At 47.4% G+C, this 27,142-nt stretch overlaps 1 protein-coding gene across 1 annotated transcript in view; it reads right to left on the reverse strand.

The window, feature by feature from the left end:
* The window catches only part of LOC309550539 (uncharacterized protein), a gene marked incomplete at both ends in the record, with an annotated part of 1,004,737 nt that overhangs the window by 714,771 nt on the left and 262,824 nt on the right, over positions 1-27,142 (reverse strand). The gene's annotated exons all lie outside the window — the stretch shown is intronic.

Genomic DNA, 27,142 nt, shown 5'->3' on the forward strand with positions numbered 1-27,142 from the left:
TCGGCTCTCTTCTCTCCAGTTATCGGCTCTCTTCTCTCCAGTTATCGGCTCTCTTCTCTCCGGTTATCGGCTTTCTTCTCTGCGGTTATCGGCTCTCTGCTCTCTGGTTTTCGCCTCTCTGCTCTCCGGTTATCGGCTCTCTTCTCTCCGGTTATTGGCTCTCTTCTCTCCGGTTATCGGCTCTCTTCTCTCCGGTTATCGGCTCTCTGCTCTCCGGTTATCGGCTCTCTTCTCTCCGGTTATCGGCTCTCTTCTCTCCGGTTATCGGCTCTCTTCTCTCCGGTTATTGGCTCTCTTCTCTCCAATTCTCGGCTCTCTTCTCTCTGGTTATCGGCTCTCTTCTCTCTGGTTATCGGCTCTCTTCTCTCCAATTCTCGGCTCTCTTCTCTCTGGTTATCGGCTCTCTGCTCTCCGGTTATCGGCTCTCTTTTCTCTGGTTATCGGCTCTCTTCTCTCCGGTTATCGGCTCTCTTCTCTCCGGTTATTGGCTCTCTTCTCTCCGGTTATCAGCTCTCTTCTCCTCTCCCCACACTATCAGTATGAAGAGGAAAAAGCCGATTACCAGCTTGTGTTTACATCGTGTGATCAGCAGTCATTGACTGACAGCTGATCACGTGGTAAAGGGCCGCTGTGATTGGCCCTTTCCCCCAATATGTGATTAATGAGTCCAAAGGATCAATCACAGAGCGTGCAGCATGATCATGGGAGAACATCAATAGACACCCTCCCTGCAAAGTAGCTGTCATTCGGCTATAGTGTGGGCGTTAGGAGGTTGAGAGACAAGGGCAGCAGTAGTGCAAGAAGGAAAGAAAGAGAGAAGTAGAGGAGAAGAGAGAGAGTTTAATGATTTCACTAAGGGGGGCAGTGTACAATATGGTGAACTGATGATGTATGGTCAGAGTAGTCCTCAGGGTAAATAAGTTCCTTTATAGATATCTCTGTACCCGTCTGCACAGTTTTCTGTAAATCACATGTCCTTGATGTGTCACAAAACTCCCGCAGAGTCCGTCCTCTCCTCTGTGTGCATCTCCAGCATTAGCACACACAGGAGAGGACGGACGGACTCTGCTGGAGTTTTGTGACACGTCAAGGACATGTGACTTACAGAATACTGTACAGACGTGTACAGAGGTATCTACACAGGAACTTATTTACCTTGAGGACTCCGCTGACCATACATCGTCAACTCATCATATTGTACACGGCCCTCTATACCTAAGTACCTATATACATTCAGATACAGTTAGATCCACCTTACAAATCAAGGGGTAAATGACTGGCCTCCTTTAGCTGGGACCCTTGTGATACCTCTTGAGACTTGGCGGCGGTGGCACCCTTGTTGTCTCTACTAGGACAGCACCATTACATCCCCTTTCCCTGTTTTTATCCTTCATTGATTTTATCTCACACGGCTCCTTCATAATTGAGATTTTCTAAACTGAATATCATACAACTCCATCTATATACCCCTGAGGAAAGGTGGTTTCACTTGAAACGAGTCGGGTTTGGAGGATTTCCCTACCGTCATCTTCACATTCTCGCAAGCAGGGAACATTTCTTTATATATGTATACACTCATATGAATCCCAAATCACGGGCATTCTAGGCACCAAAAGTGCCACTTAGTATACTATCTAGGCCATTTTATTAAGGGATAGTTTAAGAGCTCACAATATAGGGCATGTTACACTTCTCTTTCTATAAAAAACTCCTAATTAAAGCATACGCTCATGTTTTGGTTACTTAATAATTCCTCAGTCAAAAGTGATAAACCTTGGAAAATAGCTTTCTCATAAAAAATAATTTCCTTATGCCACTCATTAAATTGGGCATCTGTCTAATTAGTGCATCGATATTTCCAAGTTACATGTGTCGTGTCGTGATATGACTAACGATAACGTGTTCGGTTGAAAAAGCTTTAGAAGCTAAAAGCATTAAAAGGTACCCAATAGAATGTATGGCTAATGGGATACTTCCTACATTGATTGAGTATGATATTCACTTACGCCTCTAAGTAATATTCAGCTGTTTGGAGAGCCGTCACTGGTCGCTCTGGAGCCACGCCTTAATTGTTGAAAGAATATTTAACACTGTGCATTACCTATTTTTTACCACATGATGGAGCCACTCCATCCGGTTTTTAATTATATGGGAGGTCGTAATAGAGGAATGTCTGCAACACTGCCACCTGATGGCAATCACCAATCAGGCTATCTCCCTATTTATTTACCTCCCTCACGTTCCAATAAAGTCCTGACGAAGCTTGCGTCACGCACGCGAAACGCGTTGACGTCACACGCCGGCAAACACACTACCCAGAAGAGCCACCGCTGCGTTCCAGCTTCCGCCCACAGCGTTGTTTCCTTGCAATTCCCGGAACACGCCATCTCCTCGTGGTATGCCGGAGCGGAACCCTCAACATTCGGGCCTTCATTTTAACAACACCCCAAGGAGATGTACATAAGTCCCTCCATTCAAGATTCCCAGTGTATGGTGAGCATAAGCTATTACTGTTAAAGGGATAGAGAAAAGGCTGTGACCACCAAGCTGACCCAGTCATATAGTGGCTATATGTCAATCAATTTACGGCCACTGCCAGGACAATGGCAAAATTGACAAGTATGGGATACAGCCTATGAATGGTGTGAGCCCGCGCAGTTCTCCCATCATACTGTGTCTCTCCCTTGCTCCCGCACTCACATTTATCAAAGCGAGAGACTTTCTGTCACAGGGGGTTTCATGTTGGCCTGACAGTACAAACCAAAAGTCTTGAGGATCTGAACTTCATCTTTTCAAAGGTACTAGCCATTATCCATCTCAAGGATCGGCTTTTCCAACAGCCCATATCACTCGGTGTGCAGACATTCCTTTAGACGCTTCTCCCTCCATGGTGAAATTACGTTGAAAATTTAAAGCTTACAAGCCTTTCAATTACAGCAGAAGTGTATAGGCTTAAACCTGCAGTGCAATAGTTCATTGGTGCCTCCCTTCCGTTTGATAGTCTGAAAATAGACTCTAGAATCATCATTTGATCAATTTTGAATCACAGGGTTGACAAGATGAAATTTTCAAGTCTGAAGTTCATGACCTTTCGAACCGTTGGTGTAGCAATTTCGGTTATTTATTATACCAAGTATTAAACAGAATTGTGGCATGCCGACCAGCAGACCCATGAGATAGCAGCATTCAGATATTCCTGTTGGGAATGTATGCAGCTTACTCTGGTCATTGCTGGTCTGATCTTCCAGTGTATGTGTGAGGCCGGCCTTGTTTGTGTGATCTATTTGGTTTTATATGTCTTGTGTGTGGTCAGGTAATTTTGTATCTGTCTATATTTGTATACTGTTCCCCTATGTTGGGGGTAATTTTTAGACAATGTGTCACTTTGATCCTCAATAAAGATTTATTTTGATTATTCACATAAAGTTGGTTTGAGCATCCCTTTATGCAGCCGTTCCTCAGAGGCTTTCTTTGGCCTCTACCATTTTTATTCTCAACATTTCTTGCAAGCTGTGTTTATTGTTTTAACCCTATGTCAAAATGTGGACAGTTTCTCTAAAATCTTTTGAATTGCCCGATTAATATGTAAATAAAAATATGAAATAACTCTTTAGTCTTTTGGAGCATCTTGGCACGTAGTGGAAGTGGTGGATGGTAGAAGGAGGCCCAAGGTCAACTCATGCATTGGGACCAACAAGCTTCAAGTTACGTCTCTGCTTGAACTATATCCCTATAGATGCCATTCAATGTTAGGGAGCTTCCTAATAAGAGACATTGTCAGACTGCGTCCTGTGCTGATCACTTGCATTTGGTCACAGCATGAGAACCTACATGCGACAGGCCACAATTAGTTGCAGGAGTCAACAGCCTCCCATTGCTTTCAATAAGGCTGCCTTCTGCAGCTATTTGCAGGAATCCCCGCTGGGGTTCTTGACTGTAATGAGAGTATGGGTCCATTCACAGGTGTTATTCCACCTAAAAAGTCCAGAATGTTTTATTTCCTTTATAAAAGACAAGCCAACCTGTTTTGGGGGCCTTAGTGTACCTCCTCCATCATGACTCCTGACTAAGTTTATCGGGATATTGGACTCAAATGGTCAAATACTTTGGGAATATTAGCAATGCCTTTTTTTGTAGGCTGCAACAACCACTTGTAGAAGGTTTTTTTTTTTTTTGGCTAATATTTTCAAACATTTTCTTCGATTTGAGTGCAGTATCCCATTCAACCTGGCTGAGAACCCTGATTAGTAGGGTACCTAAAAATGCATTACATTGACTTTTATGGGAAAAATACAGTACTGTGCAAAAGTTTGTGTGAATAATTGTTTTAAAGTAGGAATGATTTCATAAAAATATAAAAGTGTTTATTTTTTATCGATTTACAAAATGCAAAGTGAGCAAAAAAATCGAAATCAAATCAATATTTGGTGTGACTGCCCTTTTGGCTTCAAACCATCCTCAATTCTTACACTCGCACACTTTGTACACTTGCACAAAGTCAGGGATTTTGTAGGGTTAAAGTCAGGTGTATGATTAACAAATTATACCAAGCTGGTGCTAATGATCAGCAATTTTATATGTAGGTTGAAACCAGTGCCCTTACAAGGTTATCTAGAGCCCACAGTAATCATGCTAAATTGCGACCCCGAAGGCCCGCCCCCCCAAGATATATATATATGAGCATTTGTCAGCAAAAATCTCCCACCACAAGAAAATTAAGCACTAATCTGCATTTACATTTTCCCCCCTACTGAAAGTCTCTTTTTCCCAGCACAAAGCTTTGCCCACCCCCCATTCCCCCAAATCAAATTCTCTCTCCCCATATGTCCTCAGCACAAATCCCTCCCCCCCAAAAAAAAAAAAAAAATAAATTCCCCCTCCTAGCACAAATCCTCTACCCATCAAATATCCTACCTGAGCACAATTCCTCTCCCCCACTCCAAATCCTCCCCACCACAAATTTCCCATCCTAACACAAATCCCTCTCTCCCAAAGTTCCCCTTCAACACAAATACCCCTCAATAATCCCTAATAGCACAAATCCCCCACCCCTCAAATGTCCTACCTGAGCAAAATTCCTCTTCCCCCCCCCACTCTAAATCCTCCCCACCACAAATTCCCCATCCTAGCACAAATCCCTCCCTCCCAACGTTCCCCTTCTAGCACAAATACCCGTCAATAATCCCTAATAGCACAAATCCAACGAAAAAAGTTTATCCTCCTAGCACAATTCCCTTCCCCGAGCTACCATATCACCTTTTCTAGCACAAAACCCCTAAATCCTCTCAAATCACTACTCCTAGCACACCTCCCAAATTTCCCTTCCTAGAACCATTCTTGCCCCCTGCCGCCCCCCCCCCCCAATTCATCCTTCAAACACAAATCCCCTCCCCCCCAATCTCCTCATGGTGCCCCCCCACCTCACATGATACCACAGTGCCCAAGACAGCCACCCTTCTTACCCACCCCTCATCCTGGATGATACATAGTCATTTGTTTGGTAAAAATAACTCCAATCCTGATGAATTAATGGCCTATCCCATTTCCTTAGGCACTACTGTAACATGCCAGAACAGTATAAATACACCCCAAATGACCCCTTTTTTTTTTTTTTTGGAAAGTCAACAGTCCGAGGTATTTAGTAAGAGGTCTGGCCAGTTTTTAGAAGTTGTCATTTTTTTTGTCACAATTCTTAGGAAAAATGAAGAAATTAACTACTTGCCTTCTGTGCACTTAAACCCCTTCCCATCCAGGCCAATTTTCAGCTTTCAGTGCTGTCACACTTTGAATGACAATTGCGCGGTCATGCTACACTGTACCCATATGAAATTTTTATCATTTTTTTCACACAAATAGAGCTTTCTTTTGGTGGTATTTAATCATCTCTGGGTTTTTTATTTTTTTACAAAAAAAAAGAATAAAGACAGAAAATTTTGAAAAAAAAAAAGTTTTTCTTATTTTCTGCGAGTAAATTTTGAAAATAAATTTTTCTCCTTCACTGATGTGCGCTGATGAGGCGGCACTGATGGGCACTGATAGGCTGCACTGATGGGCACTGATGAGGTGGCACTTATGGGCACTGATGAGGAGGTACTAATATGCCGCACTGATAGGCGGCATTGATAGGTGGCACTGATATGCGGCACTGATGAGCACTGATAGGCGGCACTGCTGGGCACTGAGAGGTGGCACTGCTGGGCACTGAGAGGTGGCACTGCTGGGCACTGAGAGGCGGCACTGACGGGCACTGATAGGCGGCACTGATGGGCACTGGCGGATGGCACTGGACACTGACGGGTGGCACTGATGAGCGGCACTGATGGGCAGCACCATCAGTGCCCACACTCAGTGACCATAGTGCTGCCAGTCAGTGCTCATCAGTGCCTAGATGAGCAGGCACTGATGGGCACTGACTGGCAGCACTATGGGCACTGATTGTGGGCATTGATGGGGGGCACTGATGGGGGCACTGTGTGTATGTTTTTACCTTTAGTAATCAGGGCACTGGTGATCAGTGCCCTGATTACATTCCTGTGTGTCCCCGGCGCTGTGAGGCTCCCCCTCCTTCCTCACACTGCAGGCTCCGTGTGAGGAAGGAGCGCCGGCGATGAGAGATGATCTCATATGTTTACATATGAGATCAACGCTCATTGGACGGCCCGATCACGCGGTGAATGGCCGCTGTGATTGGCCATTCACCACGATCTGTGATCGGTCGTGTCCAAGGGACACGGCCGATACAGATTTTCCCCGCTGCGCGCTCGCGGGAGCGAGCGGGGGGCGTGTCTCTGGGAGGCCGTTTAAAAACGGCCTCCCGAAAATTCAAGTCCGCGCTGCAGCCGTATATAGGCTGTAGCGCGGATGGGGGAAGGTTAAATAAAATTTGGTTTTTTTTTTTCACTTTTTTTTTTTTACATACTGTCACTTCAGTACATCATATGACTGGTGTGATTGGAGATCAGGGATACTGACTGGTAACAGTATGAAAAATAAATACAGGATTTTTTATTAAATTATTTAAACTTTATATCTCTTTTTAAGATTTTTTTTTTTTTATTTACATACTGTCATCAGAGTAGTTCAGTGTCACCATACTGACGTTGCACTACTCTGACGGTGGTGGTGGTGATGGGCTAATCAGGGATTTTACACTATTATTGATAGTGATGATCATTGTTATAAGCAATAGTTTTAACTGTCATGAATGGCTTTCATTCATTACAGCTTGCTTACTATCGTGATCTGTGATTGGCTACAGCTAATTACATGGTACAGGGTGCTGTGATTGGCCCAGGTGATAGCTGTGGAAATCATTCATGACTGTTTTGCTTACATATAATCATGATTGCTATGATTGATTATATTGATTATATAGATCACATGATACCCCAGCCAGCAGTGGTTAAATATTACCATTATTTACTTTTATTTTGGCATGCAGATCAATCCTGTTGATCACAGCGTCACTCTTTGATACTATTACCTCGTTATGGACGGATGTCTGAATGACATCACCGCTGATCTTCCCTCCGCTGGCTTGTGATATGACATCATACAGTCCTCTCCACTCGCTGCTGACTTCATGGCCCTCTGAATTGGCAGTGCGGAACTTTACTTTCCCTGAGTCAGAACTGAAGAACAATAGAGGAAGGCGTGTGAATAAAAAGACATGGCACTGGGAATAACAATATATTATATAGTGCATATAAATTTATGTAACACAATGGGCAAAAATTCACCTATTCACCTATTTTTTAACAGGCAAAAAATGGCCTTTAAAAGCTCTTACTGACCTCTGTAGCCAGGGCTGATGTTAGAAATCACGGGGCCCCATGCACCTTTTTTTTTTTTTTTCATGTTAAAAATCTTTACAATTATTTTATTTTACATTTTTAAATTATTTATTACAATGTTTAATTAATATATATTTTGTTTTACAGGACAGGGAACCCTGCAGCACTGCAGGAGGGGGGAGGCACAGTGAAAGGGGGACACATGGGAAGGGGGTGGAGGTCCAGAAGCAGGCAGAACAGGAAGGGGGGATCGGTGTCCGTGAAGCAATTACAGGAACAATGCCCTGTGTCTGTGTCTCTCCCTGCAGCAGCTGAAAAGCTGGCAGGAGGGGGAGAAACTGGCTTTCAGCTGCTGCAGAGAGCCGCACAGGGCTTCCTTTTGTAATTGCCCCTCCGCCTGAACGGAAACCAATTCCCCTTTGCTTTTGGGAACCCCCTGTGTGCCCAGGCCCCCTACAGGAGGACTGGTGGTCCCACACTATCAGAGGTCCTGTCTGTAGCTGTAGGCCCCATGGAGCAATTCATCATCAAATGTACAGTAGAAGCACTTAGATGGTTTAAATTTTCTCTCAATAGCTTAGCCCCTCCCCAACAAACATGTTGCAGCTCAGCATACTCTGATTCGTCCTCCTAGCAGTGACTCAGCACCTCGGCTCCTCCCCTCCCAGTAGTGATTCAGCACCTCGGCTTTTCCCCTCCCAGTAGTGATTCAGCACTTCAGCTCCTCCCCTCCCAGTAGTGACTCAGCACCTCGGCTTCTCCCCTCCCAGTAGTGACTCAGCACTTAGGCTCCTCCCTTCCCAGTAGTGACTCAGCACCTCAGCTCCTCCCCTCCCAGTAGTCACTCAGCACCTCAGCTTCTCCCCTCCCAGTAGTGACTCAGCACCTCAGCTTCTCCCCTCCCAGTAGTGACTCAGCACCTCAGCTCTTCCCCTCCCAATAGTGACTCAGCTCCTCAGCTTCTCCCCTCCCAGTAGTGATTCAGCACCTCAGCTCTTCCCCTCCCAGTAGCGATTCAGCACCTCAGATCTTCCCCTCCCAGTAGTGATTTAGCACCTCAGCTCTTCCCCTCCCAGTAGTGACTCAGCACCTCAGCTTCTCCCCTCCCAGTAGTGACTCAGCACCTCAGCTTCTCCCCTCCCAGTAGTGACTCAGCACCTCAGCTTCTCCCCTCCCAGTAGTGATTCAGCACCTCAGCTCTTCCCCTCCCAGTAGTGATTTAGCACCTCAGCTCTTCCCCTCCCAGTAGTGATTCAGCACCTCAGCTCTTCCCCTCCCAGTAGTGACTCAGCACCTCAGCTTCTCCCCTCCAAGTAGTGATTCAGCACCTCAGCTCTTCCCCTCCCAGTAGTGACTCAGCACCTCAACTTCTCCCTTCCCAGTAGTGACTCAGCACCTCAGCTTCTCCCCTCCCAGTAGTGACTCAGCTCCTCCCCTCCCAGTAGTGACTCAGCACCTCAGCTCCTCCCCTCCCAGTAGTGACTCAGCTCCTCCCCTCCCAGTAGTGACTCAGAACCTCAGCTCCTCCCCTCCCAGTAGTGACTCAGCACCTCAGCTTCTCCCCTCCCAGTAGTGACTCAGCACCTCAGCTCCTCCTCTCCCAGTAGTGACTCAGCACCTCAGCTCCTCCTCTCCCAGTAGTGACTCAGCTCCTCCCCTCCCAGTAGTGACTCAGCACCTCAGCTCCTCCCCTCCCAGTAGTGACTCAGCTCCTCCCCTCCCAGTAGTGACTCAGAACCTCAGCTCCTCCCCTCCCAGTAGTGACTCAGCACCTCAGCTTCTCCCCTCCCAGTAGTGACTCAGCACCTCAGCTCCTCCTCTCCCAGTAGTGACTTAGCACCTCAGCTCCTCCTCTCCCAGTAGTGACTCAGCACCTCAGCTCCTCCCCTCCCAGTAGTGATTCAGCACCTCATCTCCTCCCCTCCCAGTAGTGACTCAGCACCTCATCTCCTCCCCTTCCAGTAGTGACTCAGCACCTCATTTCCTCCCCTTCCAGTAGTGACTCAGCACCTCAGCTTCTCCCCTCCCAGTAGTGACTCAGCACCTCAGCTTCTCCCCTCCCAGTAGTGATTCAGCACCTCAGCTACTCCCCTCCCAGTAGTGACTCAGCACCTCAGCTCCTCCCCTCCCAGTAGTGATTCAGCACCTCAGCTCCTCCCCTCCCAGTAGTGACTCCGCAGGTTAGCCCCTTCCCTCCCAGTAGTGACTCCACAAGTCAGCTCCTCCCCTCCCAGATATAAAATCAGTAGCCTTCCAGTCTTGTATATCCTGAATTAAACACAGAAAAGTAGCTGTGGGTGGAGGGAGCAGACCTGCTGAGAGAAAGACTTGAACTACTTCAGGGCTTCTGTTGTAAACTTTGAGGATGAATTGTCCTGTAACAAATATTTGAATGTCCCAAACTTTGCCATAGGTCTACTTTAAGCCTAAGTGCCCCTTTCACACGGGCGATCCGATCAGGTACGCCTGTCAGTTTTTCTGGCCAATTCGATTGGTCCATGGTCAATGCTGGGAAAAAGTATTTGCAACCTTCCTGATATTTTAATTTTTTTGCATATTTGTCACAGTTAAATGATTCAGATCATCAAAAAATGTTAATATTACACAAAGATAACCCGAGTAAATACAAAATGCAGTTATTACATGACTATTTTTTTTATTAAGGGAAAAAAAGTTGTCCAAACATGCCTGTGAAAAAAGTAATTGCCACCTAAACGTAATAACTGTTTATGGCACCCTTGGTGGTAAAAACTGCAATCAAGTGTTTGTGATAACTGGCAATGGGCACAATTCACTAAGCAAAATTTGACCGCATCCGAATATGTGGTAAAACAACGCACAACGTTCAGAAAAAAAAAACTGTTTAAATTACAAAGAAACTCTCCTTAACCACTTCAGCTCCGGAAGGATTTACCCCCCTTAATGACCAGGCCATTTTTTGCGAATTCTGTACTGCATTATTTTAACTGACAATTGCGCGGTCGTGTGACACTGTAGCCAAATAACATTTTTTTCCCCCACAAATAGAGCTTTCTTTTGGTGGTATTTGATCACCTGTGCAATTTTTATTTTTTGCGCTATAAACAAAAAAGCTCAACAATTCTGAAAAAAAAAAAAAAAAACAATATTCTTTATTTTCTGCTATAAAACATCAATCAATTCAGTTTAGGCCAATTTGTATTTTGCTACATATTTTTGGTAAAAAAAAAATCCCAATAAATGTATTTTAATTGGTTTGCGCAAAAGTTATTGCGTTTACAAACTACAGTATAGATTTTTGGACTTTTTATTTATTTTATTTTTTTATTATTAATGGCCGTGATCAGCAATTTTTAGCGGGACTGCAACATTGCGGTGGACAGATCGGAAACCTAACTGACACTTTTGGGGGTACCAGTGACATTACTACAATAATCAGTGCTAAAAATATGCACTGTTACTGTAATAATGACACTGGCAGGGAAGGGGTTAATACTGGGGGTGATCAAGGGGTTAAGTGTATGCCTAATAGTGCTTACCGACTGTGTGGGGGGATGGGTTGGAGGCAGAGAGAGATCGGTGTTATAGCTTAGCTGAATCACACAATCTTTCCCTGCCTCTCTGACAGAAGAGCCACCTGCTTTGTTCACATAGGTAGGTGGCACTTCTGTCATTCTAGCCGAGGATTGCGGGAGGCCGGCGGTGATCGAGCCCTCTCCTCCTGCGGTCTGGCTCCTGCTGTGTCTAATCACAGCGGGAGCGCGGCTCTGGCGGCGCACGCGCACTACCGAATCCACATGCGCAAAATCACATAGATCTACGTGATTATGCGCAGCCGAGCTGCCCTGCCGCAGTAAATCTACGTGGGGCGGTCGGCAAGTGGTTAAAATATTGCATGCGTTATCTTTCCGAAGTATGCCTTAACCACTTAAGGACCGCCCCACGTACATTTATTGCGGCAGGGCAGCCTTTAAGTGCAGGGCTTTAGGGAACTGTGGGATACAATCATCGGGTCCGGCAGCTGCGGTGGCTGCCGGCCAACTGCAATCATTTAGGAGAATGACAGAACGGCGGTCTGCCTATGTAAACAAGGCACACCCACGTTCTGTCAGATAGGAAGAGAGAGATCGTGTGCAGTGATGGACGAACATCGGCCGGGGCGGTTTGCGAACGCCAGCCGAAAATTTTCTCAAAAGTCCGCGAACCGCGAGTTCGCGGCGGGCCCCATTGACTTTAATGGGAGGCGAACTTTAAAAACCTTTAGGTCATATTTGCAGCCACAAAATACGTACTAGCTGTGCACAAATAGTCCCACCACATGGACAATGTCATAACAGAAGTATTGCTATTGAAAAAGTTGCCCTAAATTTTTATTTTTTTTTTTACAGCAAAAAATATATATATTTTTTTTTTCATAAATCAGCCAGAACTGACAGCAGCTGGTAAATACATGTCTAATACATATAGGGTCCATTCACACATCTGTAAAATGGGTCCGCATCCATTCCACAATTTGGCGGAACCTTTACAGACCCATTGTTTTTCATTTCCAGTCTGAAAAATTAGGCATTCACAGGATAAAAAAGTAAGTGTCGGCCATTCCAGGCCCCAAAAATTAGCTCACATGCGTTTACCTGACAGCTAAGAACGTAGTTTTCTGTGGCTGAAGGTACATTAGGCATTCACATGATACAGAAGTAAGTGTCGGCCATAAAAGGGTCCAAAAATTAGCCCACATGGGTTTACCTGACAGCAAAGAACTTCGTTTTTGATGGCTAGAGGTACAGTAGACGTTCACAGTAAACAGAATGGTAAGTGTCAGCCTGTATAGGCTCCAAAAATGAGCTCACATGGGTTGAACTGACAGCAAAGAATTTAGTTTTTGATGGCTAGAGGTACGGTAGGAGTTCACAGTACACAGAACGGTAATTGTCGGCCTGTATAGGCTCCAAAAATTAGCTCACATGGTTTGAACTGACAGCAAAGAACGTAGTATATGATGGCTAGAGGTACAGTAGGCATTCACAGTGTCAGGATTATTGGGAAGATTAAATAAAAGAAAAATGGAAATATGTCATAAGCCATATATATATAGATATTCCATTCTATATAAAGACTTTGAGCAGTGACATCCATATTGTTAGGTTACTGAAAAGTCAAACCTCTTTTAGGCAAAAGTATCTATTCAAGAGATTTCTTTTTTTTTTTTTTGTTTAATAACATTTTTTATTGAGTATTCAGCAAGGTACAAGAGGCATTAATGTACATCAGTAAGAACAAAAAAAAAACAAGTTACAACAAAACAGCATACATTAGCGCCCAGATGGGGGGAGTAGAAGGAGAGGGGAGGGAGCTGTTCCACAACAAGGAGAGTGTACACTCATCATATAGCTACTGAATCAACAACAAACCAAGAACAACAGGCTGTACTACTGAGTCACCTAACCCATCGGTAAGTAAGTAAGCAAGTGAGCGAGTACCACCGAAGTCAAGAGGTACATTAGGCAGTGATGCAGAAGAAAGATATGGGAGGCGGGAGGGGACAACGCCACCCCCTAACGTGGCCCCCCAATGGGAACATATTCGCCACAGGGAGGAGCGCCATCCCACCCCCGAACCCCCAAATCTACAAGCAAAAGACTATTTCAAGCCTAACTAGGAGCATATTTCCAGTGTTTCCAATCATCTTCAAATCTGGAGAGGGATAGAGCGTTGACTGCCAACACTCGTTCACATAGGAAGTTCTCATTAACTAATTTAATCAAGTCAGTGAAGCTCGGGATTACCAGGGATCTCCAGTTTCTGAGCAGCAGCGCCTGGAAGCTAGCAGGATATGTGTGACCATGCCACGATAACACCTAGGGTAGTCATCAATGCCAATGTTCAGCAGGGCCATAGCTTTCCTGGGAGGGTGGAGGATACCCGTGCAGTCCGCTATGCAACTAAATATCCTAGACCAGTAGCTCGTGAGCGAGGGGCACTCCCAAAGAATGTGGGCCAACGTACCCGTACTGCCACACTCTCGCCAGCACTGATCAGAGACCCCGGGAAATATCTTAGAAAGCCTGATGGGGGTGTAGTACCACCTATTAGCAATCTTGAGTGACTGCTCCCAGTGTGCGGTACAGTGGGAGTATCTGTACGATGCCAGAAAGGCTCGGGACCACTGCTCATGGGTAAACGTGGAGGCCAGATCCTTCTCCCAGCGAAGCATAGGTGACGTCTTAGGGGGGTGGGGCCCTCCCAAAAGACATTGGGGCTCCCAAAAGACATTGGGGCCCTCCCAAAAGACATTCGTAAAAGAGTGATATGCCCTTGCCCCGCTTAACCACATTGAGCAGGTAATCCCATACCCCTTGGGGAAGGAGCCTTGTCGTCATAGGGTGTTTGGACAGGAAGCTATGTACCCGGAGAACCGTGAATGTCCAGGTGTCAGGAATCTGATAGGTCTGCATCAAGGAGGACGGGGATCGGAGGGAGCCGGACTGGAAAAAATGGGATAGAGTTGTCAGTCCCTTCAATTGCAAATGCGACAGGTTGAGGGAGGGTAGATGAGCCCTCAAGACGTCCACCGGTAGGGAAGTTGATTCATAGGGAACCCATCCTGCCCTGTCCCCCTGAGACGCTCCCAGCCTACGCCAGGCCATAAGGGAAGCCCGCATAGGGGGGAGAGTCCAGGTAGACTCCAGGAAGTCCAGAGGTCACCCAGGAGGAGGAGGTGGAGGTCCCGAGTCGGCGACAGATGTCTCTCAATCTGCGTCCAGGGGAAGTCGGTAGCGTCGTGGAACCAGGGCCTGAGTTGGTCCAGTCTAGTCGACCAATAGTAGAGAGAAATGTCGGGCAACTTCGCTCCACCCAGACACTTAGGTAGCGTCAGGACAGAGGTGGCTACACGAGCACTCTTTCCGCACCAGATAAACTGGCGCATAGCTCTAGTTAAAGCGTCTAAGCATGTCTTAGGAAAAATCAGGGGGACCGCTCTAAAGATGTACAATATTTGGGGAAGTATGGTCATCTTATATGCTGCCATCCTGCCACTCCAGGAAAGTTCGACTCTGGCAATGGAGGCCATCTCTAAGGCAGTCTTTTTAAGGAGAGCATCAACGTTCGCCGAGAGGAGCGACGATACGCGGGGGGTAATGTTAATTCCCAAGTACGGAATGTGTACGTTTGTCCAGGGGTATGGGAAGGAGGACTTGAGGTATGCAAGTGTTCGGTCATCAATTCCCAAGTTGAGCGCCAGGGACTTAGTCGTGTTGACTTTGTGGTATGAGACAGCCCCATAGTCAACCAGAATGCGGTGTACTGCTGGGAGGGATTGCAAGGGGTTGGTGAGTATCACTACTATGTCGTCCGCAAAGAGATTCACCGTGTGTGTCACATCGCCAACCCGGAAGCCCATCACCCCACTATTCGACCTAATAGCCTCCGCCAGGGGTTCTATCATCAAATTGAAGATTGAGGGGGAGAGGGGACATCCCTGGTGGGTGCCATTGGAGATGTTGAACTGAACCGATGTCGTACCTGAAGTGAGAACCTGAGCGGAAGGACAAGAGTACAAGGCGAGGATCGAAGAGAGAGATGGACCAGAGAAGCCAAACTTCTCCAGCGTCATCCTCATAAACAACCAATTAACCCTGTCGAACGCCTTCTCCGCATCCAAGGTGAGGAGCAGAGAAGGGGTTCGCGAGGCTTCAGCCAAGTGGACCAGATTAATGATTCTCCTGGTGGCGTCAGACGTCTGGCGACCAGGCATGAAGCCCATCTTATCCCGGTTGATGAGGTGGGGGAGAATAGGTTGAAGGCGGGCTGCCAATATCCTAGCATAAATTTTGACATCACTGTTAAGGAGGGATATGGGCCGATAGCAGGCGAGCTGTGATCCTTACCCGGCTTGGGGATTGTAGTTATGTATGCTGACAACATGTCAGGGGGAAATCGCACTATCGACAATGCTTTGTTGAAAACATCCGCAAGGGTAGGACTAAGGAGGGAGGCGAACAGTTTGTAGTAGTCGTTACAAAGACCATCAGGTCCAGGGGACTTTCCGGAGGTGTCAGAGAAACAGCCATGTTGCAACTGGCGACTCTGCCAGTACTTCCAATGGCTGCAATGGGCTCAGGCCATAGACTCATTGTCAGTGAAATGGCTGTGCTGCAAACTGGCAACTTTGCCAGTACTTCCCATGGCCGCAATGGACTCAGGCCATAGACTAATTCACTGGCCTATAAAAGGGCTCTGCTCAGCCCATCAGATTGCTGGATTGTCTTCATCTCTTCCTGTTTCCTGTGCATTGCTACTTCCTGGATTCCAGTTTGACCCGGCTTGTTCCTGACCTGTCTGCTCTCTCTTCTGGCTTTGACCCTCGGCTTCGTCTGACCATCCCTGCTCCAGTTTGGCTCTCCCGTTATCTGATCTCGGCTTGGCTCACGGACTTGCTTCCTGTCTACCTGCCCTCCAGTACCTGATCTTGGCTTCCCCACGGACTTGTCTGCTTCTGGCTTTCCTACTATACCTTTGGCTTGCACCTGTTGCAGATTCCTGTGTTTGACCCCCGGCCGGTTTTACACCTACTGCCTGGTTGTTCCTGGTTCCTCCTTGGACTGTCCGGTGTATTCCTGCCCAGCACTCTGCTAGAGACCGCCTGTCTACCATCAGGACCCTGCCGGCAACCAGTGCTTCTGTGGGCGCTACACCCTCTGTCTCAACCCCAGGGGTGTGCCGCACTCAGCCGCAAGGGGAGCCCTCTCTGCATCTCGGCCTCGGATCAGGTACGTGACAGTACAATCCAGCCATGTCAGAGGCCGACAGAGGTGCTTTCCCAATTGAGGTTTTGTGCCAGCAAGTCACCGCCCTCACTCAGGCAGTGCAAAGACTCCAGGAGAGTTATTTCCAGTTGGATGGTCGCCTGCAACACCTGGCCGTTTTGCCTCCTACAGACTCCAATCAATCGCCTGCCAGCACCTCTTCATCCACGTTACCACAAGGACATGCTAGCTCCGCCCACTCCATGCTAGTCCCGCCTCCTGAACCACGAGTACCCACGCCTGAGCGATTTTCTGGATATCGAAAGAAGTTCAGGGCCTTTAAGAACGCCTGCTTGCTATACTTGGCCTTGCAACCCCGGACCTTTTCTCTGGACTCTGTGAAAGTGGGGTTCATCATCTCTTTGCTGTCTGAAGAACCCCAAACCTGGGCTCATAACTTAATGGAACAGAAGAGCCCTGTTCTGGACTCTGTGGACACATTCTTTGAGGCTATGGCTCAGCTTTATGACGACCCCCAGCGCACGGCCACCGCAGAGGTCGCCCTACACTCCCTGCTACAGGGCAAGCGCCCAGTGGAGGACTACACGGTTGAATTCCGTAAGTGGTCTGCTGGCACTGATTGGAATGAGGCTGCCCTCAAGTATCAGTTTTGCCAAGGACTTTCTGAGACATTAAAAGATGAGCTGGCTCGAGTGGAGACCCCTGCTACCCTTGAGGGTCTCATACAACTCGCCATTCAACTTGATAGACGTCTGCGGGAGCGACGCTCGGAGCGTCTCCAAACATTCCGGCCTACCTGGATGCTTCCCAAGATCTCTTCTGCTCCACCTGCACCTCCGGTCTCTTCCCCCATGGCAGCATCTGAAGGGGAACCTATGCAGCTGGGCCTGGTCCGTTCCTCCCTGACTCCTGATGAGAGACTACGACGTCGGCAGGCCAACCTATGCCTCTACTGCGGTGGGGCTGGACATTTTCTTCGGAACTGCCCCGTGAGACCCAGTAAGCCTTACTCTCAGCCCCCATTTAACTGCAGAGTTTCTGAGCTTTCGCTCTCTCACCTTATTCTCCCGGTCTCCTTACAGGTGGCGGAAGGGGAGGTCCAACTTCGAGCCATCGTTGACTCTGGGGCCTGCAGCTGTTTTCTGGACATTTCTTTGGCCAAGAGACTCCATATTCCTCTTATCCCTAAGACACAAAGGCTCGAGGTCCATCTCGCCGATGGGTCCCTACCCAGTTCCGGACCAGTTATCCTAGAGACTGGACCCATCCTCACCACAGCAGACTCCGGTCATCAGGAGTTCATCCGTTTTGATGCCCTTTGTTCCCCCATGTTTCCCGTCATACTGGGACTTCCTTGGCTGCAAGCCCATAACCCCCAAATCGATTGGGCCAAGAAGGAACTCAACTTTTCTTCTGCCTACTGTCAGCAGCATTGCTTCCCTCAAAAACCTAGTGGGCCTGCTAGTTGCTTGTCTGTTCAACCAACACCTGAGCCACTCCTGGATATCCCACCTGCTTACCAGGACTTCAGGGACGTCTTTGACAAGAAAAAAGCCGAGGTCCTTCCTCCCCATCGGCCTTACGATTGCCCTATAGAAATGCTTCCTGGAGCAGAGATCCCATTTGGAAGGATATTCCCCCTTTCTGAAAAGGAACTGGAGGCCCTACGGGTCTATATCGATGAAAATTTGAAAAAGGGGTTTATTCGCCCATCTTCTTCTCCTGCAGGTGTTGATATATTTTTTGTGGAAAAGAAAGATGGCACCTTGAGACCCTGTGTGGACTATAGAGAGCTGAATAAGGTCACTATCAAAAACCGGTATTCGCTCCCCCTTGTCCCCGAACTCTTCCAGAGGTTCCGGACCGCCCAGCTCTTTACCAAGTTAGACCTGCGGGGAGCTTATAACCTTGTCCGGATACGGGAGGGAGATGAGTGGAAGACCGCATTCAGAACTCGTTTTGGACATTATGAATACCTTGTCATGCCCTTCGGCCTGTGTAATGCCCCAGCCACATTCCAACACCTGGTAAATGATATCTTTCGGGAGTTTCTTGACCACTTCGCCATCGTATACCTTGACGATATCCTCATTTTTTCTGCCTCACTGGAACTCCATCGGGTTCACGTTAAAAAAGTCCTTTCTACCTTGAGAAAACACGGACTCTATGCCAAGGCGGAGAAGTGTGACTTTGAAAAGGGGTCCATTCAGTTTTTGGGACTCATTATTTCCACCGATGGGATCGCTATGGACCCACAAAAAGTGAAAGCGATCCTAGATTGGCCTGCTCCTTGTGACAAGAAAGGTGTTCAGAGATTCGTGGGCTTTGCTAATTTTTACAGGCGTTTTGTGAAAAATTTTTCTTCCATCATCTCCCCCATCACCCAGTTAACCCGCCATCAGTCCCGCTTTCTGTGGTCTCAGGAGGCCCAATTGGCATTTGAAAAACTTAAACAGCTGTTTATTTCTGCACCTGTCCTACAACACCCTGATCCGGCTCTGCCCTATGTGTTGGAGGTCGATGCCTCGGAAGTGGCCACCGGGGCAATCCTGTCGCAACGTCAAGGGCCCAAATCTCTCCTCCATCCTGTGGCCTTCTTTTCTAGGAAAATGTCACCTCCGGAGAAGAATTATGACGTTGGTGACCGAGAACTTTTGGCCATTAAATTTGCACTAGAAGAGTGGAGATATCTATTGGAAGGAGCCACTCATCCTATTATGATCTTCACGGACCACAAAAACCTGGAGTACCTCAGGACTGCCAAACGGTTGAGACCCAGACAAGCCCGATGGGCGCTGTTTTTCTCCAGGTTTAACTTCCATATTTCTTATCGACCTGGCTCCAAGAATGGGAAAGCAGATGCTCTCTCCCGGATGTTTCCAGATACCCCAGAAACAGCAGAACCTGATACCATCCTTTCTGCCCATAATTTTCTCCTTATCCAGCCTGACCTGATGACGGCAATCCGACAGGCCTCAGCCCTTTGCTTGGATTCTGAAGTACCCTCTCTGAAAAAACAGGAAGGGTTGCTGTGGCATCAGGATAAAATCTTTGTCCCTCCCCAAGTAAGACCTCAAGTTCTTAAAATATTTCATGACAGTAAACTTGCTGGGCATTTTGGGGTGCGGAAGACCTCGGAACTTATCCAACGCTCTTTTTGGTGGCCCAACCTTGGGCAGGATTGCAAGGATTACATCGGCTCTTGTACCATCTGCCAACGTAACAAGGGGTCAAGTACCAAGACTTGGGGTTTGCTAAGACCACTTCCCATTCCTGAGCAACCCTGGAAAAAGATATCTATGGACTTTATTGTTGAACTACCCCCTTCAGAAGGATTTTCCACCATCTTGGTGGTAGTGGATCGCCTTTCCAAAATGGCCCATTTTCTACCCATGGTTGGCACACCTTCAGCCCTGGACACAGCCAACATATTCATAAGGGAGATAGTCAGGCTACATGGCCTTCCAGACAACATTATCTCAGATAGAGGAGTGCAATTTACCTCCAGGTTCTGGAGGGATCTCTGTAAATCCCTGTCCATTGAAGTTTCTCTTTCTTCTGCATACCATCCTCAGAGCAATGGGCAAACAGAGAGGACCAATCAAACTCTAGAACAATACTTACGATGCTTTTGCACCTGTTCCCAAGACGACTGGGTCTCGCTCCTCCCCTGTGCGGAATTTGCTTATAACAATTATCTTCATGCATCCACCAACCAGTTCCCTTTCTGGGCAAATTATGGATTTCATCCCTCCTTTCTGCCTAACACCCTTCCGGAAGCATCAGTTCCTGCTGTCCAAGATCGGATCAGCTTCATTCAAACCAACTATCAAACCCTACAGGAAGCCATGCGTAAAGCCCAGGAGGACTATAAACGGTTTCATGACTGTAAAAGAAAGAAGGGTCCGAATCTCAAGATTGGAGACAAAGTCTGGCTGTCAGCCTTGAACCTTAAACTCTCATGCCCATCCAGGAAGCTCGGGCCAAGGTTCATTGGTCCGTTTGAAGTCAAGAGGGTGATCAATCCTGTGGCATTTGAGCTGGCACTTCCCGACTCCTTTAAGGTACACCCAGTTTTCCACATCTCCTTGCTCAAACCAGTTGTCCCCAGTCCTTTTCCTGGGAGAGACGAGCTACCTCCACCTCCTGTCTCGATCGAAGGGGAGACGGAATTTGAAGTTGAGTCCATACTGGATTGCCGAAAGAAAGGGAGACAAACTCAGTATCTTATTAAATGGAAAGGTTACCCCCCTGAAGACAATTCCTGGGAACCCGCTAGTAACCTGCATGCCCCCAGGCTGGTACAGGAATTCCACAGGAGATTCCCAGAAAGGAGGGCCCGGTTGGGCATCCGGAGGCTGCCTCTTGGGGGGGGCACTGTCAGAGAAACAGCCATGTTGCAACTGGCGACTCTGCCAGTACTTCCAATGGCTGCAATGGGCTCAGGCCATAGACTCATTGTCAGTGAAATGGCTGTGCTGCAAACTGGCAACTTTGCCAGTACTTCCCATGGCCGCAATGGACTCAGGCCATAGACTAATTCACTGGCCTATAAAAGGGCTCTGCTCAGCTCATCAGATTGCTGGATTGTCTTCAGCTCTTCCTGTTTCCTGTGCATTGCTACTTCCTGGATTCCAGTTTGACCCGGCTTGTTCCTGACCTGTCTGCTCTCTCTTCTGGCTTTGACCCTCGGCTTCGTCTGACCATCCCTGCTCCAGTTTGGCTCTCCCGTTATCTGATCTCGGCTTGGCTCACGGACTTGCTTCCTGTCTACCTGCCCTCCAGTACCTGATCTTGGCTTCCCCACGGACTTGTCTGCTTCTGGCTTTCCTACTATACCTTTGGCTTGCACCTGTTGCAGATTCCTGTGTTTGACCCCCGGCCGGTTTTACACCTACTGCCTGGTTGTTCCTGGTTCCTCCTTGGACTGTCCGGTGTATTCCTTCCCAGCACTCTGCTAGAGACCGCCTGTCTACCATCAGGACCCTGCCGGCAACCAGTGCTTCTGTGGGCGCTACACCCTCTGTCTCAACCCCAGGGGTGTGCCGCACTTAGCCGCAAGGGGAGCCCTCTCTGCATCTCGGCCTCGGATCAGGTACGTGACAGGAGGGGAGCGATCTAATGGCCTTGGAGATGTCCTCCGATGTTAAGGGGGAGGATAAGGAAGATATGTGGGTTTCGTACAAAACGGGCAGACGCAGCTTGTCTAAAAAAGCTCGGACAAGCTCCGGGGTGGGGTGCGATGTACTGGGGTCTTGGGACAAATTGTAAAGAGAGCTGTAAAAGTCCGCAAACTCGTTGGCTATATCACGAGGGTGCGACAGTCTCGCGCCGGAAGTTTTGTGGGAAAGGTAGGAGATTCGGGTATTGACTCTACGTTGTTTAATGCGAAGGGCCAGGGTCTTACCGGCTCTATTAGCGTGTGCATAAAACTTGAGCTTAAGAGTTTTGAGGTGGCGGTCATAGCGTGACATGAGATGGGATTTCAGGGATTCCCTTTTTTGGGACAGTTGCGAGAGCACAGTCTGTGTGGGCGAGGCTTTGTGTAGGGCCTTAAGGGCCTTGATGTCAGCTAGAAGGGAATTCAGTGTTTTATTGTAACTTTTCCTCATCCTTGCAGACTGCTGGATGCACACACCGCGAATAAACGCCTTGTGTGCACCCCACAGAATCCAAGGATCCGAGACAGAAGGAGTGTTCAATTCAAAATAAGAAGTCAGTTGGTCCCTGATGTATTTACCCGAAGAGGAGTCCTGCAACACCCTAGTATCACATCTCCAAATTGATGTCCGTTCCCTGGGTCCAGACTCCTCCAGCACCATTTCAACCGGCGCGTGGTCCGACAAGGTGATGTTCCGAATGACGGTGGAGGAGACCTTACCCAGCAAAGGGAGATCTGTCAAGAACATGTCGATTCGCGAGTACGAGCCATGCCTGTGAGAGTAGTAGGAATAGTCCCTTTCGGAGCCATGGAGGCACCGCCAAACATCAAACAACTGTTCCCTCAACAGAAGGGAGTTGAGGGAGAGTTGTCGGCCACGGGCGGGCACCGAAGCATCAAGCCCGGGGTTGACAACCATGTTCAAATCCCCACATACAACCAAATTACCGTAGACATTAGAGGTAACCTTTCTCAAAAGTCTTTGGAGAAAGCGCTTTTGATGGCTGTTAGGAGCATAAACTGCCACAAGGGTCAGGGGAGTAGAGTTGAAGTCGCCTTGGAGAATAAGGAATCGTCCTTCAGGATCTGGGGTAAGCGAGTGAAGCCGGAACGCTACAGTGTCTCTTATTGCGATCATCACTCCCTTCTTTTTTTCAGGAGCATTAGCAAAAAAAAAGAGAGGGGAAGTTCCTGTGGGAAAAGTTCAGATGATTGCCAGTTCTAAGGTGGGTCTCCTGGATAGAGACAACATCCGCCTTGCTGTTGCAAAGTTCAGTCCACAATTAGAACCTCTTGGCCGGGTGGTTGAGGCCGTTTACATTCAGGGACAGAAACTTGATGGTCATGGTGAGTATCTGGAGAAATCCGAAAGCTGCTGGAGTCGGGAGCCAGTAGATAGAGCCGCAGTGAGCAGGGTAACAGTAGCATACAAAAACTGGAACAAAGGGTGATCACTGAAACAGCGGTGCAGGGAGAGAGTCAAGGTACAGGGTGCGCAAAGCGCAGGGTAAAATATAAGAAGTAGTCCAAGGGCAGGCAATGCCTGTAACAAAAACACAGGGGCCATGTAGGTCAAAGACACAAACTAGGCCAGGGACAAGGGCAATGACAGCGGGGCATTTTTCCCAGCCCCAGGAGGAAAGCTCCTATCCGTGGATCTCTTGCGAGAGGAGACTTGCCACTCTCCAGAAGAGGCCGAGGCGGACAGGGGAGCCTCAGGATGGGTAGTGCGGTCCACAAGGATTCCCCATCTGGTCAATAAATACATACCCTCTTCCAAGGAGGAGATGGTCACCGTGGAGTTCTGGTGGGTGATGGTGAGCAGGGCAGGGTGCTTCCACTTGTGGGGAATGCGGTGGTTGTGCAGGGCCTTGGTGATAGTGGCCAGGTTTCTGCGCTTCTGCAGCGTGTGCCTGGAGAGATCCGGTAGGATTTGAACGTTGGGGTAGTCACCAGGCATAACTTGAAGTTGGCGGGCAGCTTGGAGGATCCCGTCTTTCACCCGAAAAAAGTGCACCCGGAGGAGGACGTCCCTAGGCAGTTCAGGGGCTATAAAGCCCGGCTTGGGGATCCTGTGGATCCGATCGATCTCTAATTCAGAGGCTGAAAGGGAGGGGATCAAGGCAGAGAAGAGATCGGTAGCTACTTGCCTAAGTTGTTGAGGCTGAACCGTCTCCGGGATCCCCCTCAGCTTCAAATTATTCCGACGGGATCTGTCCTCGAGGTCCGCCACCTTATCTCTCAGCCACGCAATGTCCTCAGCGTGGCCATTGTGAGCAGCCACCATGGTGTTGAGAGAGAGAGAGTATTTTTCCATGGAAGTTTCCACACGCTCCACCCTAGTCTCTAGCTGTTTCACATCCTGCTTGGTCTGAGTGAGGCCCTGGAATAGGTACGAGTGGAGAGAGGACCACAGGGAATGCATCATGTGTTTAAGTAATGAGGCAGACACCGGCTGGTCCCCGGAGGGAAAGGCAGCAAAGGGATCCTTGGATGGCTGCACCAGGTTCGCCCCAGTCTGAGGAGAGGGCGCCGTTTGGTCCATCCAACAAGCCTGGTCAGGATCTGGTGGCAGGGAGCTCCATCTGGGTCGTTGCTTTGCAGGGCTTCTGGCTGAAGGCGAGGGAGGAGTGGAGGATCCGGACGAGTTTCCACTGTCCGGGTTCGCTACTTGCCTCACAGGATGTCCTCGGTTCTCCCTCTCGCCTGAGTTATGGGAGTTGTGTTGATGCGGCCTACCCGCGCCATGCTGGCGGAGACCCGCGGCGGAGGATATGAGAAAGCCGTCCAACCAATTCGCCTGAGAAGAGCCCTTCTTCCCCTTCATCCTTCCTGGGGTCTACGGAAGCGTCGGAGAGGTGTGTAAACCCGCTGTGTGGGCTGTAGTGGGCTGAAGTCCCAGATGGCCGAGCGGAGCTGCCGGTCTATGCGTCCATATTGCAGCGCCGCAGGCCACGCCCCCTATTCAAGAGATTTCTAAAAGGTTTACCCAAACATGCTGTGTTGACTTAAGATAATAAATAAATAGATAGCCTATTGACTTTCTTTAGATAAAGTGTAGCTGACGCTATACCAAGGTAATCTTATCTGTGTGTGTGTCCATAGAACTCTAGTCAGTATTTTCTGTGTTTAGACCCATTTAAAAATAAGAGTTAAAGATATATTATAATCCTATGTTAAAGAATATTAACAATGAAATATAGATATGAATAACATACATAGATATGTAGGAAAACTTTATATATTATAGTTGTTTCATTCTTGCTAAATTCTAGCTTTAACTGATTTTGATGACTCATCACTGCATGTCAAGAAAGATTTCAGTAAACCTTAGTAAGTGGTAAAGTGGTCATAAAACTTTTCTGGCCAAAGAAGTCTAGTCTAGAAGGTCTGGGATTATAGGCTCTTTGTCAATATGAGGGTTTAACGTTTATTTGTAGGGAAATAATGATGTTATCCTGAATCTAAGAGCAATACAATACTGTCCTCTTTGGTGACTGATACTAAGTAAAGTCTTTGGGTTTAGACAGTCATTTCCAATATATATAGATATATATATTGATAATATATTCTTAATTAAATGGTGTACCAGATTCAATCCTTACCTTGATACATGATGGAGATATTAGATGCATATGTATATTATGAGAGTATGGACAAGTTTTTTTATGATGATTACTCTTAAATATAAAGAAATCCTCATTTAATTTTAACCACTTGCCGACCGCTCACATGGAGCTTACTGCGGCAAAGTGGCTCGTTCCCGTCCAGCGACGTAGACCTATGTCGCTGGACTCCTCCCCCTGTAGGCGGCGCTCGCGCGCCGCCGGAGGCGCGCTTCCGCTGTTTTCATTCACAGCGGGAGTCGGGCCAGGGGAGGAGCGGCGGCGATCGCTGCTGCTCTGCCCCGATCGTCGGGGAATCGAGTGAGGAGATCCGCCCGCCTGTGTAAACAGAGCGGGCGGATCTCCTAAGTGACAGGGACTGACAGATCGGAGTGTTCAGCATAGCTGAACATCGATCTGTCCTTCTGTCACTCAGTCACCTCCCCCCCCCCACACGTCAGTAGGCACCAGGCATACATTAACCCCTCCCTCTCCAATAAAATTAACCCCTTCACTGCCAGTGTCATTTTTACAGTAACAGTGCATATGTATAGCACTGATTACTGCAGTAATGTCACTGGTACCCCCAAAAGTGTCAAAAATGTCAGTCAAGGGTCCGATCTGTCTGCCGCAATGTCGCAGTCTCGCAAAAAAAATTGCAGATCACCACCATTACGCGTTAAAAAAAAAAACACCAAAAATGACAGAAATCTTTCCCGTAGTTAGTAAACGCAATAACTTTTGCGCAAACCAATCAAAATACGCTTATCTTGATTTTTTTACCAAACATAGGTAGCAGAAAACAAATTGGCCAAAAATTTTAAAACAATTTGATTTTTACATTTTTTGGGGGGGAATTTCATATAAAAAAATGTTAAAAATATTGTTATTTTTCCAAAATAAACGCTCTTTTTTTGTTTATAGCACAAAAAGTAAAAAGCGCACAGGTGATCAAATACCACCAAAAGAAAGCTCTCTTTGTGGGAAAAAAAGGACGTAAATTTCGTTTGGGTATGGCGTCGCACGACCGCGCAATTGTCAGTTAAAGTCGCACAGCGCCGAATCGCAAAAAGTGGCCTGGACGGAAGACAGCAAAATCCTCCGGTGGTAAAGTGGTTAATATCCAAAATAATGGAGGCGTGACAATGACCTCACCAGTTAATGAATAAGATGTCCCAACCAATGGGGATAATGTTCCTCCCTCTGGGTTTAACTTATGGTAATTTTACAGCCCTTTTGTTCAATACAATATAAAAAGGGAACCCCAGATGTGATAGAGACACATTACTGACAACATTCATTACACCTACAACACACACGCTACTACAGCCATGCATTTACTCATCTATACATATTCCTTTTTGCTCCATCATTTATCTGAAACTTTGAAGGACGCCTAACCAGCCACCATTTTGGGAAGGCAGCCATCTTAAGGACTCTGGTAACAACCATTTTAAGCTAGCAGCCATTTTAAACATGGTAAATATACCTTGCTGTTTATTTGATTATTATTTACAATTGTTTATTTCCTTCCTTACATGTTTTATATTGCATATTCAAGGGTAACGATATTACAGTCCCAGCCGTATGAACCATGTAGATTTTTCTTTAAAAAATGATTTTTGTTTTTATACATTTTTATAAATATCAGATTTAGCGCAATATTAGCGATCTAGTCTCCCGTGTTGCATAGCTTATTCTCGCTCCATCTGCAGTGGAGTGACTGTCTGCTGCGCAATTCGCAGACAATTGTGGTCTGATTATATAGAACATTTATTTATGGTTTCTACTATACCTGGGAAGAATAGTAATCTTGCTTTATTTTTAATTTCATTA

This window comes from Pelophylax lessonae (genome assembly GCF_965119305.1).
Source record: "Pelophylax lessonae genome assembly, chromosome: 1".
Classification (NCBI taxonomy): Eukaryota; Metazoa; Chordata; class Amphibia; order Anura; family Ranidae; genus Pelophylax; species Pelophylax lessonae.